This window comes from Mus caroli, unplaced genomic scaffold, assembly GCF_978045245.1.
Source record: "Mus caroli unplaced genomic scaffold, Mus_caroli_1 scaffold_7, whole genome shotgun sequence".
NCBI lineage: Eukaryota > Metazoa > Chordata > Mammalia > Rodentia > Muridae > Mus > Mus caroli.
In genome coordinates this window covers 134686362-134701609 of record NW_028227262.1, presented here as the reverse complement: position 1 = coordinate 134701609, position 15248 = coordinate 134686362, and the positions used below count along the sequence as shown (strand labels likewise).

At 37.3% G+C, this 15248-nt stretch overlaps 1 protein-coding gene and 1 pseudogene across 3 annotated transcripts in view; both read left to right on the top strand.

The window, feature by feature from the left end:
• Foxp2 (forkhead box P2) overlaps positions 1 to 15248 on the top strand; it is a 543295-nt gene that overhangs the window by 37886 nt on the left and 490161 nt on the right. The window lies entirely within an intron of this gene.
• Positions 5819 to 6507, top strand: LOC110296501 (large ribosomal subunit protein eL13 pseudogene; annotated as a pseudogene).

The following is a 15248-nucleotide window of genomic DNA, read 5'->3' as shown; positions in this document are numbered from 1 at the left end:
GGAATAATGAAATACAACCTTCATGCTCTACCGTGTAGGATAGATACTGTAAATTCCTGATCTTGGTTTCCCATTGATCTGCATTGCCATATGGGAATCCTGTTCAGCTGATCTTTATTTCCTGAGTCAGAAATTCTGTTTTACCTATCTTTGGGGCTTTCCACAGATATTCTCAGTGGATTGCCAGGCACTGCACTTGAAAGTGAACTTTCAAAGGCCTAGAAAGAAGGTTCAGGGCTGAAATGTTTACACTGCATTTTAAATTTTTTTTATAAACATTTTCTAAGCTGATGGATCAGATGAAAGCAGCATAGATCTGAGACCTCTGGATGCTGTATTCAGGTAACATTTGAATACAGAGAATTTCTAAGATGTAGTATGGGTTTCATAAGTTATACATGGATGCAGAAATTATTTGTTTACATATTATTTTTAACTTTGTAAAATTTATACAATTATGATTTGTAAATGTTTGAATGCATTTTCAAATTTTATTTAGCTATTCTTAATTTACATTCAATTTGATAATCGATATTACATAAGAACATAGCGTAGCTAACAATAGGAAAAAGCTAACATGTCACTAGAAATTTATTTTAAAGAAAAATATTTTGTGATTTTGTTATTTGTGTGGGCATCAACTTACATTACATAGAATCAAAAATGTAGACTAAAAGCAAATGAAATCGAAAGTTTCAATACAGAAAAGCTATTATAAGTTAGTCTCTGATTTCATAAACTATATTTTAATTAGAAACGATTTTATAACAGGTTATCTTACAGTCTGATATTTCATAATATATTAGTAAACTTTTCTTTTTAACTCAATCTAGTTCCCAGTGACCTATTGTATATTATACATTTCTATACTTCTAAGTGGTATATGGTCAAATTTGTAACTTTTCTTAGATTTGTTTACCGACAAAATAATAGCATGGAATAAAACTTTTGCTAAATGTCTTATACCTCTTTTAAAGTTGAGAATGTTTGGAAAGTATACTTTTTAAATTTTATTTATTTTTATTAGATATTTTCTTCATTTACATTTCAAATGCTATCCCAAAAGCTTCCTATACTATCAACCCCCCCTTCCCTGCTCCCCATCCCACCCATTCCCGCTTCGCTTCCTGGCCCTGGTGTTCCCCTTTACTGGGGCATATGATCTTCACAAGATCAAGGCCCTCTTTTCCCATTGATGGCCGACTAGGCCATCCTCTGCTACATATGCAACTAGTGACACAGCTGTGTGTGTGTGGCTGGGGGGGGGGAGGCGGGGGCTGGTTAGTTTTTTAAAGCATTCAAAAGTAATCCAGTTAGGTTTAACACCACACACTGCATTTTCTTATCAAGCTTATTTTAACATTACATTGAGTTATTGCAAAATCCATGCTCTCGGGGAGTCACTGTTGAACTATATGGCAAGATGAAGTCCTTCTTTGCCTGGTATTACTGGAAGGTTTACAAAATAACATGCATGCGTAGCAGCTGATTTGTCAAAACATGTTTCACTTGATTTTTCTTGTACGTGTTCCTCTTACATTTTTTTCTATTACGTATTTTCCTCAATTACATTTCCATGCTATCCCAAAAGTCCCCCATACCCCCCCCCCATTTCCCTACCCATCCATTCCCATTCTTTTGGCCCTGGTATTCCCCTGTATTGGGGCATATAAAGTTTGCAAGTCCAATGGGCCTCTCTTCCCAGTGATGGCCAACTAGGCCATCTTTCCATACATATGCAGCTAGAGACAAGAGCTCCAGGGTACTGGTTAGTTCATCATGTTGTTCCAACTATAGGATTGCAGATCCCTTTAGCTCCTTGGATACTTTCTCTAGCTTCTCCATTGGGAGCCCTGTGATCCATCCAATAGCTGACTGTGAGCATCCACTTCTGCGTTTGCTAGGCCCCAGCATAGTCTCACAAGAGACAGCTATATCTGGGTCCTTTCAGCAAAATCTTGCTAGTGTATGCAATGGTGTCAGCGTTTGGAAGCTGATTATGGGATGGATCCCTGGATATGGCAGTCTCTAGATGGTCCATCCTTTCATCACAGCTCCAAACTTTGTCTCTGTAACTCCTTCCATGGGTGTTTTGTTCCCAATTCTAAGAAGGGGCACAGTGTCCACACTTTGGTCTTCATTCTTCTTGAGTTTCATGCGTTTAGCAAATTGTATCTTATATCTTGGGTATCCTAAGTTTTGGGCTAATATCCACTGATCAGTGAATACATATTGTGTGAGTTCCTTTGTGATTGTGTTACCTCACTCAAGATGATGCCCTCCAGGTCCATCCATTTGGCTAGGAATTTCATAAATTCATTCTTTTTAATAGCTGAGTAGTACTCCATTGTGTAAATGTACCATATTTTCTGTATCCATTCCTCTGTTGAGGGGCATCTGTGTTCTTTCCAGCTTCTGGCTATTATAAATAAGGCTGCTATGAACATAGTGGAGCATGTGTCCTCCTTACCGGTTGGGACATCTTCTGGATATATGCCCAGGAGAGGTATTGCTGGATCCTCCGGTAGTACTATGTCCAATTTTCTGAGGAACCGCCAGACTGATTTCCAGAGTGGTTGTACAAGCTTTCAATCCCACCAACAATGGAGGAGTGTTCCTCTTTCTCCACATCCTCGCCAGCATCTGCTGTCACCTGAATTTTTGATCTTAGCCATTCTGACTGGTGTGAGGTGGAATCTCAGGGTTGTTTTGATTTGCATTTCCCTGATGATTAAGGATGTTGAACATTTTTTCAGGTGCTTCTCTGCCATTCGGTATTCCTCAGGTGAGAATTCTTTGTTCAGTTCTGAGTCCCATTTTTAATGGGGTTATTTGATTTTCTGGAGTCCACCTTCTTTAGTTCTTTATATATATTGGATATTAGTCCCTTATCTGATTTAGGATAGGTAAAGATACTTTCCCAATCTGTTGGTGGTTTTTTTGTCTTATTGGTGGTGTCTTTTGCCTTGCAGAAGCTTTGCAGTTTCATGAGGTCCCACTTGTCAATTCTCGATCTTACAGCACAAGCCATTGCTGTTCTATTCAAGAAATTTCCCCTGTGCCTATATCTTCAAGGCTTTTCCCTACTATCTCCTCTATAAGTTTCAGTGTCTCTGGTTTTATGTGAAGTTCCTTGATCCACTTAGATTTGACCTTAGTACAAAGAGATAGGAATGGATCAATTCGAATTGTTCTACATGATAACAACCAGTTGTGCCAGCACCATTTGTTGAAATGCTGTCTTTCTTCCACTGGATGGTTTTAGCTCCCTAGTCGAAGATCAAGTGACCATAGGTGTGTGGCTTCATTTCTGGGTCTTCAATTCTATTCCATTGGTCTACTTGTCTGTCACTATACCAATACCATGCAGTTTTTATCACAATTGCTCTGTAGTAAAGATTTAGGTTTGGCATGGTGATTCCACCAGAGGTTCTTTTATCCTTGAGAAGAGTTTTTGCTATCCTAGGTTTTTTGTTATTCTAGATGAATTTGCAGATTGCACTTCCTAATTCCTTGAAGAATTGAGTTGGAATTTTAATGGGGATTGCATTGAATCTGTAGATTGATTTTGGCAAGATAGTCATTTTTAAAATGTTGATCCTGCCAATCCATGAGCATGGGAGATCTTTCCATCTTCTGAGATCTTCTATAATTTCTTTCTTCAGAGACTTGAAGTTTTTATTATACAGATCTTTCACTTCCTTAGTTAGAGTCACGCCAAGATATTTTATATTATTTGTTACTATTGAGAAGGGTGTTGTTTCCCTAATTTCTTTCTCAGCCTGTTTATTCTTTGTGTAGAGAAAGGCCATTGATCTGTTTGAGTTAATTTTATATCCAGCTACTTCACCGAAGCTGTTTATCAGGTTTAGGAGTTCTCTGGGGGAATTTTTAGGTTCACTTATATATACTATCATATCATCTGCAAAAAGTGATATTTTGACTTCATCTTTTCCAATTTGTATCCCTTTGATCTCCTTTTGTTGTCGAATTGCTCTGGCTAGGACTTCAAGTACAATGTTGAATAGGTATGGAGAAAGTGGACAGCCTTGTCTAGTTCCTGATTTTAGTGGGATTGCTTCAAGCTTCTCACCATTTACTTTGATGTTGGCTACTGGTTTGCTGTAGATTGCTTTTATCATGTTTAGGTATGGGCCTTGAATTCCTGATCTTTCCAAGACTTTTATCATGAATGGGTGTTGGATCTTGTCAAATGCTTTTTCCACATCTAAAGAGATGATCATGTGGTTTTTGTCTTTGAGTTTGTTTATATACTGGATTGAGTTGATGGATTTCTGTATATTGAACCATCCCTGCATCCCTGGGATGAAACCTACTTGGTCAGGATGGATGATTGTTTTGATGTGTTCTTGGATTCGGTTAGCAAGAACTTTATTGAGGATTTTTGCATCAATTTTCATAAGGGATATTGGTCTGAAATTTTCTATCTTTGTTGGGTCTTTTTTGTGGTTTAGCTATCAGAGTAATTGTGGTTTCATAGAATGAGTTGGGTAGAGTACCTTCTGTTTCTATTTTGTGGAATAGTTTGTGAAGAACTGGGATTAGATCTTCTTTGAAGGTCTGATAGAACTCTGCACTAAACCCATCTGGTCCTGGGCTTTTTTTGGTTGGGAAACTATTAATGACTGCTTCTATTTCTTTTGGGGATATAGGGCTGTTTAGATCATTAACCTGATCTTGAATCAACTTTGGTACCTGGTATCTGTCTAGAAACTTCTCCATTTCAGCCAGGTTCTCCAGTTTTGTTGAGTAAAGCCTTTTGTAGAATGATCTGATGGTGTTTTGGATTTCTTCAGGATCTGTTGTTATGTCTCCTTTTTCATTTCTGATTTTGTTAATTAGAATGCTTTCCCTGTGCCCTCTAGTGAGTCTGGCTAAGGGTTTATCTATCTTGTTGATTTTTCTCAAAGAACCAGCTCCTTGATTGGTTGATTCTTTGAATAGTTCTTCTTGTTTCCACTTGGTTGATTTCGCCCCTGAGTTTGATTATTTCCTGCCGTCTACTCCTCTTGGGTGAATTTGCTTCCTTTTGTTCTAGTGCTTTTAAGTGTGTTGTCAAGCTGCTAATGTGTGCTTTCTCTAGTTTCTTTTTGGAGGCACTCAGAGCTATGAGTTTTCCTCTTAGAAATGCTTTCATTGCGTCTCATAAGTTGGGCATGTTGTGGCTTCATTTTCATTGAACTCTAAAAAGTCCTTAACTTCTTTCTTTATTCCTTCCTTGACCAAGGTATCATTGAGAAGAGTGTTGTTCAGTTTCCACGTGAATGTTGGCTTTCTATTATTTATTTTGTTATTGAAGATCAGCCTCTTATATTTTAATCTCATCTTGTGTGTTCAGGCAACAAGGAGTGTGAGTTCCCTGTAAAAATGAAGAAAATGCAAGCCCATCATAGTCAACATAGTTATTTGCAGATATAATTGTGATATTTAATATGCCCAGCAAGGTAAGGCTGCGTTGCTCTCCCTCGAACGATTTGAATGATTTTCATAAACATTTTTTTTCTTTTTTGTTTCTTCAAGACTGAGTTTCTCTGTGTAGCCCTGACTGTCCTGGAACTCACTCTGTAGACCAGGCTGGCCTCGAACTCAGAAATCTGCCTGCCTCTGCCTCCTAAGTGCTGGAACTAAAGGAGTGAGTTACTGCTGCCCAGCTCAAACATATTCATTTTTAAAATTGGTAGTAGAAATATACAAAGTTTCCAAAGATGGTGATAATTAATCACGAGTTTCAAGAATTATTAAAAATCATTCCACAGTTTTGTTTAAAATTTTAAAATCATTCTACAGGTTTGTTTAAAAATCTAAATTCTTGCCTTTCCACTCGGTAGTTCTCCGGTACAGGAGACAGCCATGGCGCCCAGCCGGAATGGCAAGATCCTGAAGCCCCACTTTCACAAGGATTGGCAGCAATGAAGTGGACATTTGGTTCAATCAGCAGGCGTGCAAGATCCGCAAACACAGGCGAACTGTGCTGCATTGCCCCTCTTCCCGCTCCTGGTCTCATCAGGCCCAGCATGAGGTACCCTACAGTTAGATACCACACCAAGGTCTGAGCAGGCAGGGGCTTCAGCCTGGAGAAACTCAGGGTGACTGGTATCCACAAGAAAATGGCTCTCGCCATCAGCATCTTTGTGGACCCATGGAGGCAAAACAAACCCACTGAATCACTCCAGGCCAAGGTCAGCCTTTCCCCCATGAAACCTTCTGCTCTGAAGAAGTGAGACAGTTCTTCTGAAGATCTTTAGTTGGTCACCTAGCTAACAGGACTTGTGATGCCCATCCAGAATGTGTACAAAAAGGAAAATGCTAGAGTCATCACAGAAGAAGAGAAGAACTTTAAGGCTTTTGCCAATCTTCGGATCGCCCATGCCAATGGCTGTCTCTTTGGCAACCAAGCAAAAGGAGCGAAAAATGCTGCAGGGTAAAATGTTATAAAGAAAAAGCAATGCGAGGTTGGAGAATTGCAATACATTTTCTACAAAGCAAGAAAAAATATCTAAATTCTTTTTTTGAGTGGATACCCAGGATTCCCATAATTTCATGTACTATCTAAATACTTATTGGTTATTTGGTTCCATTGACCTTTCTCTGAGCTTCCAAAAGTCTAAAATATTTTAATCTGTTTTATAGAAGAACTGAGTTCATACATAAAGATCTGCTTTCCAGTAAACACTGAGGTAGTTTTGGCCAGGGCCTAGGCTTTCCTAACATTTCTTCAAGGTCTGGGCACACAATCAAGAGGCAGTTTTAAGTGTATGGTTGAATTGTTGAAGGAAATAACAAAATAGCACATTTTCCTTTTCCTTCTTCCTTTCCACTGTCTCTTCCACCACTTAATCTACCCCCATTCTTCCAAATTTTCTTTCCCTCCCCTCTCATGTTCAGTTTGATTTGGCATGTTGAGTGTCTGTGAAATACAGCGATTACTGATCAGAGAGACAGTTCAGCATTTGAGAACACTGACTGCTCTTCCAGAGACCTGGTTAGATTCATAGCATCTATATGGAGGCTAACAGCCATCTGTATTAACTCCAGTTAAGGGGAATCTACAGCCCTTGTCTGCTGTCCTCAGGCTCTGCAATTGTGTTGTTCAAAGACATGCATGCAAGCACAACAGCCGAATATAAAATAAAAATAGATGAATCTTTTAAAATACAGTGATTGTCACAACAATTTATTGTTTATGACCAGAACTCTATAGACCTCATATTTTAAAGCTGAGATAACAAAGATATGAGCATTAATGTTCCTACCCAGTGATACACCTGGTTGTTGCTGTGTACATCTTTAGGTAAGTGGGCAGATCCCTGGATTTTTTTCCTTCCTAACACATTGCCTTATGTTTGGTATTTAATTAAAGCTTTATCAAATGAATGGATAAAAGGAATGATTTTCATATTTACTTACAATTTTATAATCAACTGATAAATTTTAATTTATTATTGTCATTATTTGTTAGGAATTTGCCCATGCACGTGTGCATACTAAATAAGTGAATCACTACAGTCGCCCATGATCACATTATGTTCTGTTAATTTTCATACGTGCCTGTTTTCTCCTGCAATCAATATGGAGACCAACTAGGTAAGGCTAGATTATATTACTCTATCCCTTTAAACAATATGGATAGCAGAGTATGAATGTCCTGTATTTGTACTCTCCCTTTATGTGTTATGTGACTGCAAAATGCTGGTGAGAGCAAAGGAATCTGCACTTTCAAGCTTAGAAGTTTCTAAGAACTCCAGTGACTGGAGTCCTTAAAGCTATGGAGCAAACCTGAGTTTTGTTCCCAGCACCCAAAGCAGGTGGCTAACAATAGGCTGTAACCCCAAGCCTAGAAAATCAGACATTCCCAGCTTCTGTGTGCAACTGCATTGAGTGCACAAACCACACAAATACACATAATTAAACATAATTTTTAAAATATGTAATAAATTTTCATTCATGTTAACCTAGTTAAAAGCACTCTGAGGAGACACAGGATTTTTTTAATACCCAAATACAGCATCATATTTTCAGTACACTTTTGCATTCTGAACATATTCTCTAGTGCGTCTTCTTTCTTCGAAGTCCCTCTCCTTGTATGCTCCCTCCTATCCTCTGAATGTTTAGTTAGGTCTCAAATAAGTCTCCTATGTGCCTCTTTTGTTGTAAATACCTTGGATCTCTGGCGGCCAGAATGCCTTCGTTTTTACTGGATTATGTCGAGGACATCAGTAATGGTTTTTCGTTTTGTTTTTCTCTCTGGAATGAGAGGAGAAAGAAGAATGCACCTTATTAGAATCAGAGAGCAAGAAGGAGTTGAGCCCTCTGACTCCTCTTAGAATTTTAAACTAAGCCATATAGGGGAGGAAAAAAAAAAGACTTCTCAAAGTTGACACAAATGTTTAGGGGAAATCACAGAATATTGTTTAAGGGTTTTAGCTGAAATCCCTATATTTGAGAATTAGTGAAGAAGTTTAATATGGTTGTGTAGGTTGTGTAGCTTGCTGTTTGTGGGAACTTGCAGATACATTGCATACAGACTTGTCTGTGCCCCTCCCCAATCACACACACTGGCTGCTGGATATGGTAGTGATAACACAGAGAGTGAGTTAGCATCTGTTCAACCCTGAGTCAGTGACATATGCTATGTCTTATTTTGACTAGCTAGTAGCTTGAGATTTAAGAAAAATGTGATCTTAGAAAAATATGACAAAATTGCTTTTTAGTACTCCAAGATTTGTGTTTGTGGGGCTATTCTAAACACGAATCCTTTAGCTTGAAATAGTGCTGAAATTATGTCATCTTGCTTTTCCTGTAAATTTTTGGAAGAGACTCATCTCTTCCTTTTTTATTGTGGAGTACCAGTATTATTTACATTGAACCTCCTAACTCAAATGTGCCTGTACTTAGCTCTGTGTCTTTTAATAATTTATTTATAAAACGTTGCTTTTCTTTTATCATCTAGAATTTAAGCTTGGTCACAGAGAAGCTAGGATTCTATTCTTTTACTACCTAGTAGTTATTATACTTGTAAGAACGTGTTAGATGGCTCATAATTATTTTACCCAAAATGTGTTCATTGTGTGTATACATGCACATGCAGGTCAGAGCGCTAACCTCGAAGGCCAGTTCTCCTTCACCAATGTAGCACCTGATGGGTGAACTTGTCACAATTCTGATGCTTTAACCTCTGAACTATTCTTCCAGCCTCAATAATAATTTAAAAGACCCCAATACTTTCTAGACTTGAATGACATTTTATGTTTCATTGCCATGCAGTAAAAGAAAAGTTAGGGAAAAAGTCAGATATATTAGTCAAAAATTAGAATCTTATACAAGGAGGCTGGAGAGAGAAGGCTCAATGGTTAAGAACGCTTGACTGTTCTGCAAGAACCAGGATCAAGTCCACAACTGTACATAACAGTTCAAAAGCATCTACAACTCCTAGTTCCAGAGGATCTGAAACAGGCTTCTGGCCGCTGAGGACGTTTCATGTTATAGCTCATCGGCATTCATGTAGGCAAAACATCCATGTACTTCAAGTTATAACACTTTGGGAAACATTTTTAAAGATTAAAAATTTCATATACACTAGAAAGACATATTTCCTACCAAAATGTTGAGTAAAATACTTATTTACTGGGATTTCACAAGCATATTATTTTGTATACTTGTCAGCAATGTTTGTTTTTCTTCAGAATAAGTTTTTAGGTCCCCTGTCACTGAGAAAACAGAAGATTGCAGACAAACTGTTCACAACGTTTTTATCTTCATAGAATGAGGTGCAATTCTTTGATAATTGTTGATAGCTGATAACACTTCCAGAAAATCAGAACTAAAGAGGCTCAACTTCTGCTGAGATTTGAATTTTAATATTTTCAGTCTTGGGTTTAATGGATAAAGTGGTGTTTTGTTTTGTTTTTTAAATCACATGTAAGTAAATGTACAAAAACCTTTTCAAAACTCATGCATGCACTATGGGTACAAAAGTATCAGAATAGGTATTTCAGAATATTGGGGCATTATGAGATTTGAAAAAAAAAAAATTCCATTGTGTTTCGTTTTCATTTACTTTTCAAAAGGGGAATGTTGGCTTTGTTATGTTGGATTATTATAAGTTTTATTTCTGCTACATTTTATCACAGTGCACACTGAGCATAAATAAACTCTGGTATGCTAAACCTAATAGCAATTAGACTGAAAGTGTTTGTGTTTCATCACTGTGAACTTCGCAGAAATGTTTCCATGACAACCTCCATGCTAGTTAAGACAACCAGAGGTGATCAACAGTTTATGTATTTTTTTCACTTGTAAGAATGGAATTTGTGTTGACAGTTTTGGCCTTTAATAGCACTTTTGTTCCGTGTGAAAGTATTTGTTTACCAGATCATATGCTGCTAACTGTCAAGTCGAAGTGGAGTGACTGCTTTGATAAAAGACTGCGTTAAAATTTTGAGTCTTTGAGTCTGAAGCTCCTTTACTCTAATTATCCCCATCAGTAATGAAGAGTTCACTTGCTTCAGTCCTTCACAAATAAGAGTTTATTAAGACCAAGTAGAAAATCAAGGGGATCATGATTTTGTTTGACCATCTAAAAGTGGAAATTCTTTTAACTATATCGCTTAAAGTTTCCCTTGTGTGCACATATTCATTCTCTTTGAAAATAGTATTTAAGTGACATCTTTGCAGAAGGTTATTAGAACAGTGTTAGTGACTTTTTTTACTCCATTCACTTCTGCAAAATATTGGAACAACTGTTATAGTGTCTGTTAATATATCTGGATAAAAAGACATGTACAATATAGAGATAGAAATAATAACACCTTCAAGCAAAAATGATTAAGATTCTCTTGCTGATCAAGGAACTGAGACTCTCTATATTTCTGGTTTCATTTTCTATGTCTCTGTCTGTCTCTTTGTCTCTGTGCTTCTTTGTCTCTGTGTCTCTATTTCTCTCTCTACTCTCTCTTTCTTTTTCTCTCTTCCCTTCTCTATCTTTCTCTCTATGTGTGTGTATGGGTAATTACACAGCTTTAGTGCTGTTGCAACAACAACAATTCTGTATAGGTCAGGGTGCAGCTTCTGCTCTTGGTTTTTGCATTCCACATTGTTTGAGACAGGATCTCAGTCCCATGTCCCTCCCCACTTCTTCTCTCTCACCTGTCCACTTTGGATTCCCTTCTTTCTCTGGCATATGCCACATACCAGGCTAGCTCATACAAGATCTAAGCTACTGGTGGCTTCTGGTGATTTTCCTGCCTCAGCTTTCCATCTCCCTGTAGGAGTTCTGTGACTAGAAACATGCAATACATGTCTGGCTTTTATAGGAATTCTAAGGATTCAAACTCTATATCCTTACACTTGCACAGTAAGAGCATTCACCGCTGAACCATCTCTGTAGGCTCTCCTTCTTTACACTTACATAGAGGTTACCTGATGTTGAAGACATGTCTGACCTGACATGTTAAAAATAAACATGCATGTATAGTTTTAAAGTATTAGAATTGTGAAAATTTATTCTTCAGAGCTCTATGAATTTTGTGGGAACGTTGGGAGCATTTATGCCCATTATTCACAGAGGAGTTTGTACTCATCTCTTCCTGTCCATTGTCTCTATGATCACAAGCCAGCAGTATCAAATATGTGAGAAATGAAGCCCTTTGAGGGGAAGGACATATTAAATGCTTTTATATTATTCACACATGTAGAATAAGCTCTTTGGTTTCAAAACTAAAATTTATTTTCTGTTAGGTTTCTTACCATTGAACATATGTCTTTACAGCAAAGTAAAAAAAAATGGTTTCCAGCATTATAAGAGATTGCAAAATCAATACTAAATTATAAATTAATCAAAATTATTATTATCTTTATCAAAATTATTTCTTGAAATTAGTAATAAAGTGGTATCTATATAGCCTAGCGTGCACTTTACCTCATTTTTGTGTAAGCAAAACATGTCAAATTCCTTAATTTTCTTCAGTCTTTATCTTGACATCATCAGTAATCAATTATCATCCACTCAATCACAAAACCTAAAAACTTGAAAAGGTCATGAACTTAATCATTCATCCTCTCGGTTCTTTTCAGGCACTGAAGATGTATCAGAAAAGAATGAAAAGCTAATCTTTTTACCCCATTTGTAACTATATTCAGATACAAAGTGTATAACAATAATTCAGCCCTTTAAAGATACAGAGTGTAAGATGGAGCTGAGGGCTGTGAAGAAAAATAAAGTTAAAGAAAAATGGTGTGTGTGTGTGTGTGTGTGTTGCGTGTTTGTGTATGTGTTGGGGAAGGTGTTTATGTAGCATGGTCAGGAAATAACCACCGAAATGGTAAGGCCTTTTGTTGGGGCAATATCTTGAACATGTCCAAAATTGAATTGGTGAAGAATTGGAGTTTTCTCAAAATTGGTCATTTTATGGTGTTCCTCATTTTACAAAATGTAAATGACATCCAGCCAATGTCAAGGTTTAAAAAAAAACCCACAAAAAATCCATTTTAGCCTTTGTTAAATGAAGGGATGCGCTATATGTGAACTCTGAAATGTAATGATACCAAGGATGAGGGAGCAGCCATGTTTTAGAACAGTTGTGCCCTTGGCAATTTTTAAGCAAGGGCAAACTGGCTGTTATAATTGCTACAAACCAAGGGGGCAAAATATAGTAGGAGATGGGGTCATACTGTAAATCCTCTATAACTCCAGGCTGTGTGGCTTAGGGCACATGGTTGGAGAGTTCTGAGAAGATGAGCAACATTTGTGATGGGCACTTTCCTCAGCTTTCTGGTCTTTTTATAGGGAACAGAAACAATTTACTTCTAAAGCAGGGTTACTTGTGTTTCTAGTTCTAGTGATGTCATCCCCCTTCTGCATTGACATAGACATGGCAGGGGCTCACAGTAGAAAAAATATCTTTCATGGCCAGGAAGTAAAAACAAAAGAAAGAAAGGGAAGAAAGCCAAAATACCCTTCTAGGACATGTTCTCTAAGCATTAAAAAGCTGCACAAGGCTCTGCCTCTTAAAGCTTCCATTATATACCAATATTGCCATGGGCCAGAGACAAATGTTTTAATACACAAACTTTAAGGGAAGTGTATGCAAACTATAACTGCTCTTAACTCTGCTGTTGTGGCTGCTGTTTAGATGGTAGCTTGCACAAAGTGATGAAGACAGTAGAGCAAGCATGATGTGATTAGTTAGGAATTTGCTTCAAGAATCTAAATAAGAAATAGTAGTAATTTGAACTGGGAGTGAAGGCAATGAAAAATTACCAAATTGTGAAGCTATTTTGCAGGCTTAGCCTGTGAGTTTCCCTGACAGATTTAATGGTACAGTTGATCCAGGGTATATGAACATGAGACCTGACAGCAGAAGATTATTTTTCAGGTGGAACATGGGGGAAATAATAGACCTTATTTTGGTATATCTAAGAGATTTATCCACAAAATTAGCCAGAGATGGTAAGTAAGAATCTACAGTTTGAAACAGAGGTGATGTGAAGAGAAAAAAAGAAATTATTTATAATACACTCACCATCAAAGAAGGGTACTAGAAAGAAGGTGTGTACAGACTGAAGCCTAAAAAATAACAGGATGATAATTAAATATACAGAAATCAGTTAAGGAAGTAGAAATAAGGCATGAGAATTCTGAAGAAAACTCAAGCAGTATATACATATATTTGAGATTGTATGTATGTAAGCTTTTAAGAAGATATGTGATTAATGGTGTATAATGCTTACAAGTAAAGAAAAAGATTGAAATTTTCTTTCAAGAACTCTATTGAAGCAAAGAGGTTGTAATGGCTGCAGGAGAGGATCAAAGGAGAGAGCTGAGGACAAAACAGTGAGGGTGGGTTTTCACAACATGCCACTGTTGTGAACTTCATGCATTTGCTTAAATAAAAGTGTAATTATTGTATGTTTCCAAATGGACCTTCTTAGATTTTAGTTGTTTTCGTTTTCATATATTTTATGTGCATAAGTGTTCTGGTCCCCAGGTATATGATGGATAGTCAAAGAAACAAAGAGAAGGCATCAGATTTCCTGGGGCTGAAGGTTCAGATGGTTGTGAGTTGCCAAGTGGGTGCTGGAACCCACTTGCTCCTAACCACAAAACCAGGGTTTTCCAGCACCATTCACAGGTTCATCTTTAAAACATATTTTAAAGTTGATTATAAAGAACTTCCAAATAAAAAATATCATCCAGCAAAATAATCCAGATCCAATGTCTGTGCATCTTGGTAAATTTATTTATAGTTTTTGTGGACAGTTAGAAGCTATGGAGCTCCACATTAGACTTTCACTGTAAAATATATTTTTATGCATTTATTTATAATATACACACTAAGAAAAATTCATGACATAGTTAGAGAGTTATCTTTACAACCTGATCCATTCCTTAAGTGTCCAATCCCCTGATCTTTGATTTTTAAGCTCTCTCTCTCTCTCTCTCTCTCTCTCTCTCTCTCTCTCTCTCTCTCCCTCTCCCTCTCCCTCTCCCTCTCCCTCTCCCTCTCCCTCTCCCTCTCCCTCTCCCTCTCCCTCTCCCTCTCCCTCTCCCTCTCCCTCTCCCTCTCCCTCTCCCTCTCTCCTCCTCCCTCCCCCTCCCCGTATGTCTGTCTTTTTTCTTGATTCTGACAAGTTAACTGATATCTCTGCTCCAGGATCTTATAGCACTATTGGAGATGCTACTTTCCATGGCATACCATTTTATGCTTTTTAGTTTAATATATCATGAGCACTTTCTAATGAAAATAATTTTTAAACATAATTTAATGATTGCCATATAAAAATACATTCTGTATAAACATAAATTGCTATTAACTGTTTTTCTGCACAATATTGGGTTGCTTGCTTTCTTTTATGAATTTTTATTAATTTTTGATATTTTCCTAAATGTTTTGATAATAATCACCTTCTTCTCCGAACTCTTTTCAGATCCACTGCCCTTCCTTAGCCAGTTTTATGTCAGTTAAAAAAATTCTTCAGCACCAATTTATGCTTCTCAAGTATTTTAGGGCATCTGGTCACCGAGTACAGTGGTTGCATTATCAAGAACCAGACTCTCCCTAAACCCCTCTCTCTCCTAGAATCAAAAAATGCGCGATATATTAAACTAAAAAGCTTAAAATCTTAGAAATGTATTCCCCTTACATAATTATGGACGTGTCCATAGATTGCAGCCATTTTCCATCTGACATTTGTGAACCTCATATAGGAAAGCTCTCTTGTTTTCACCT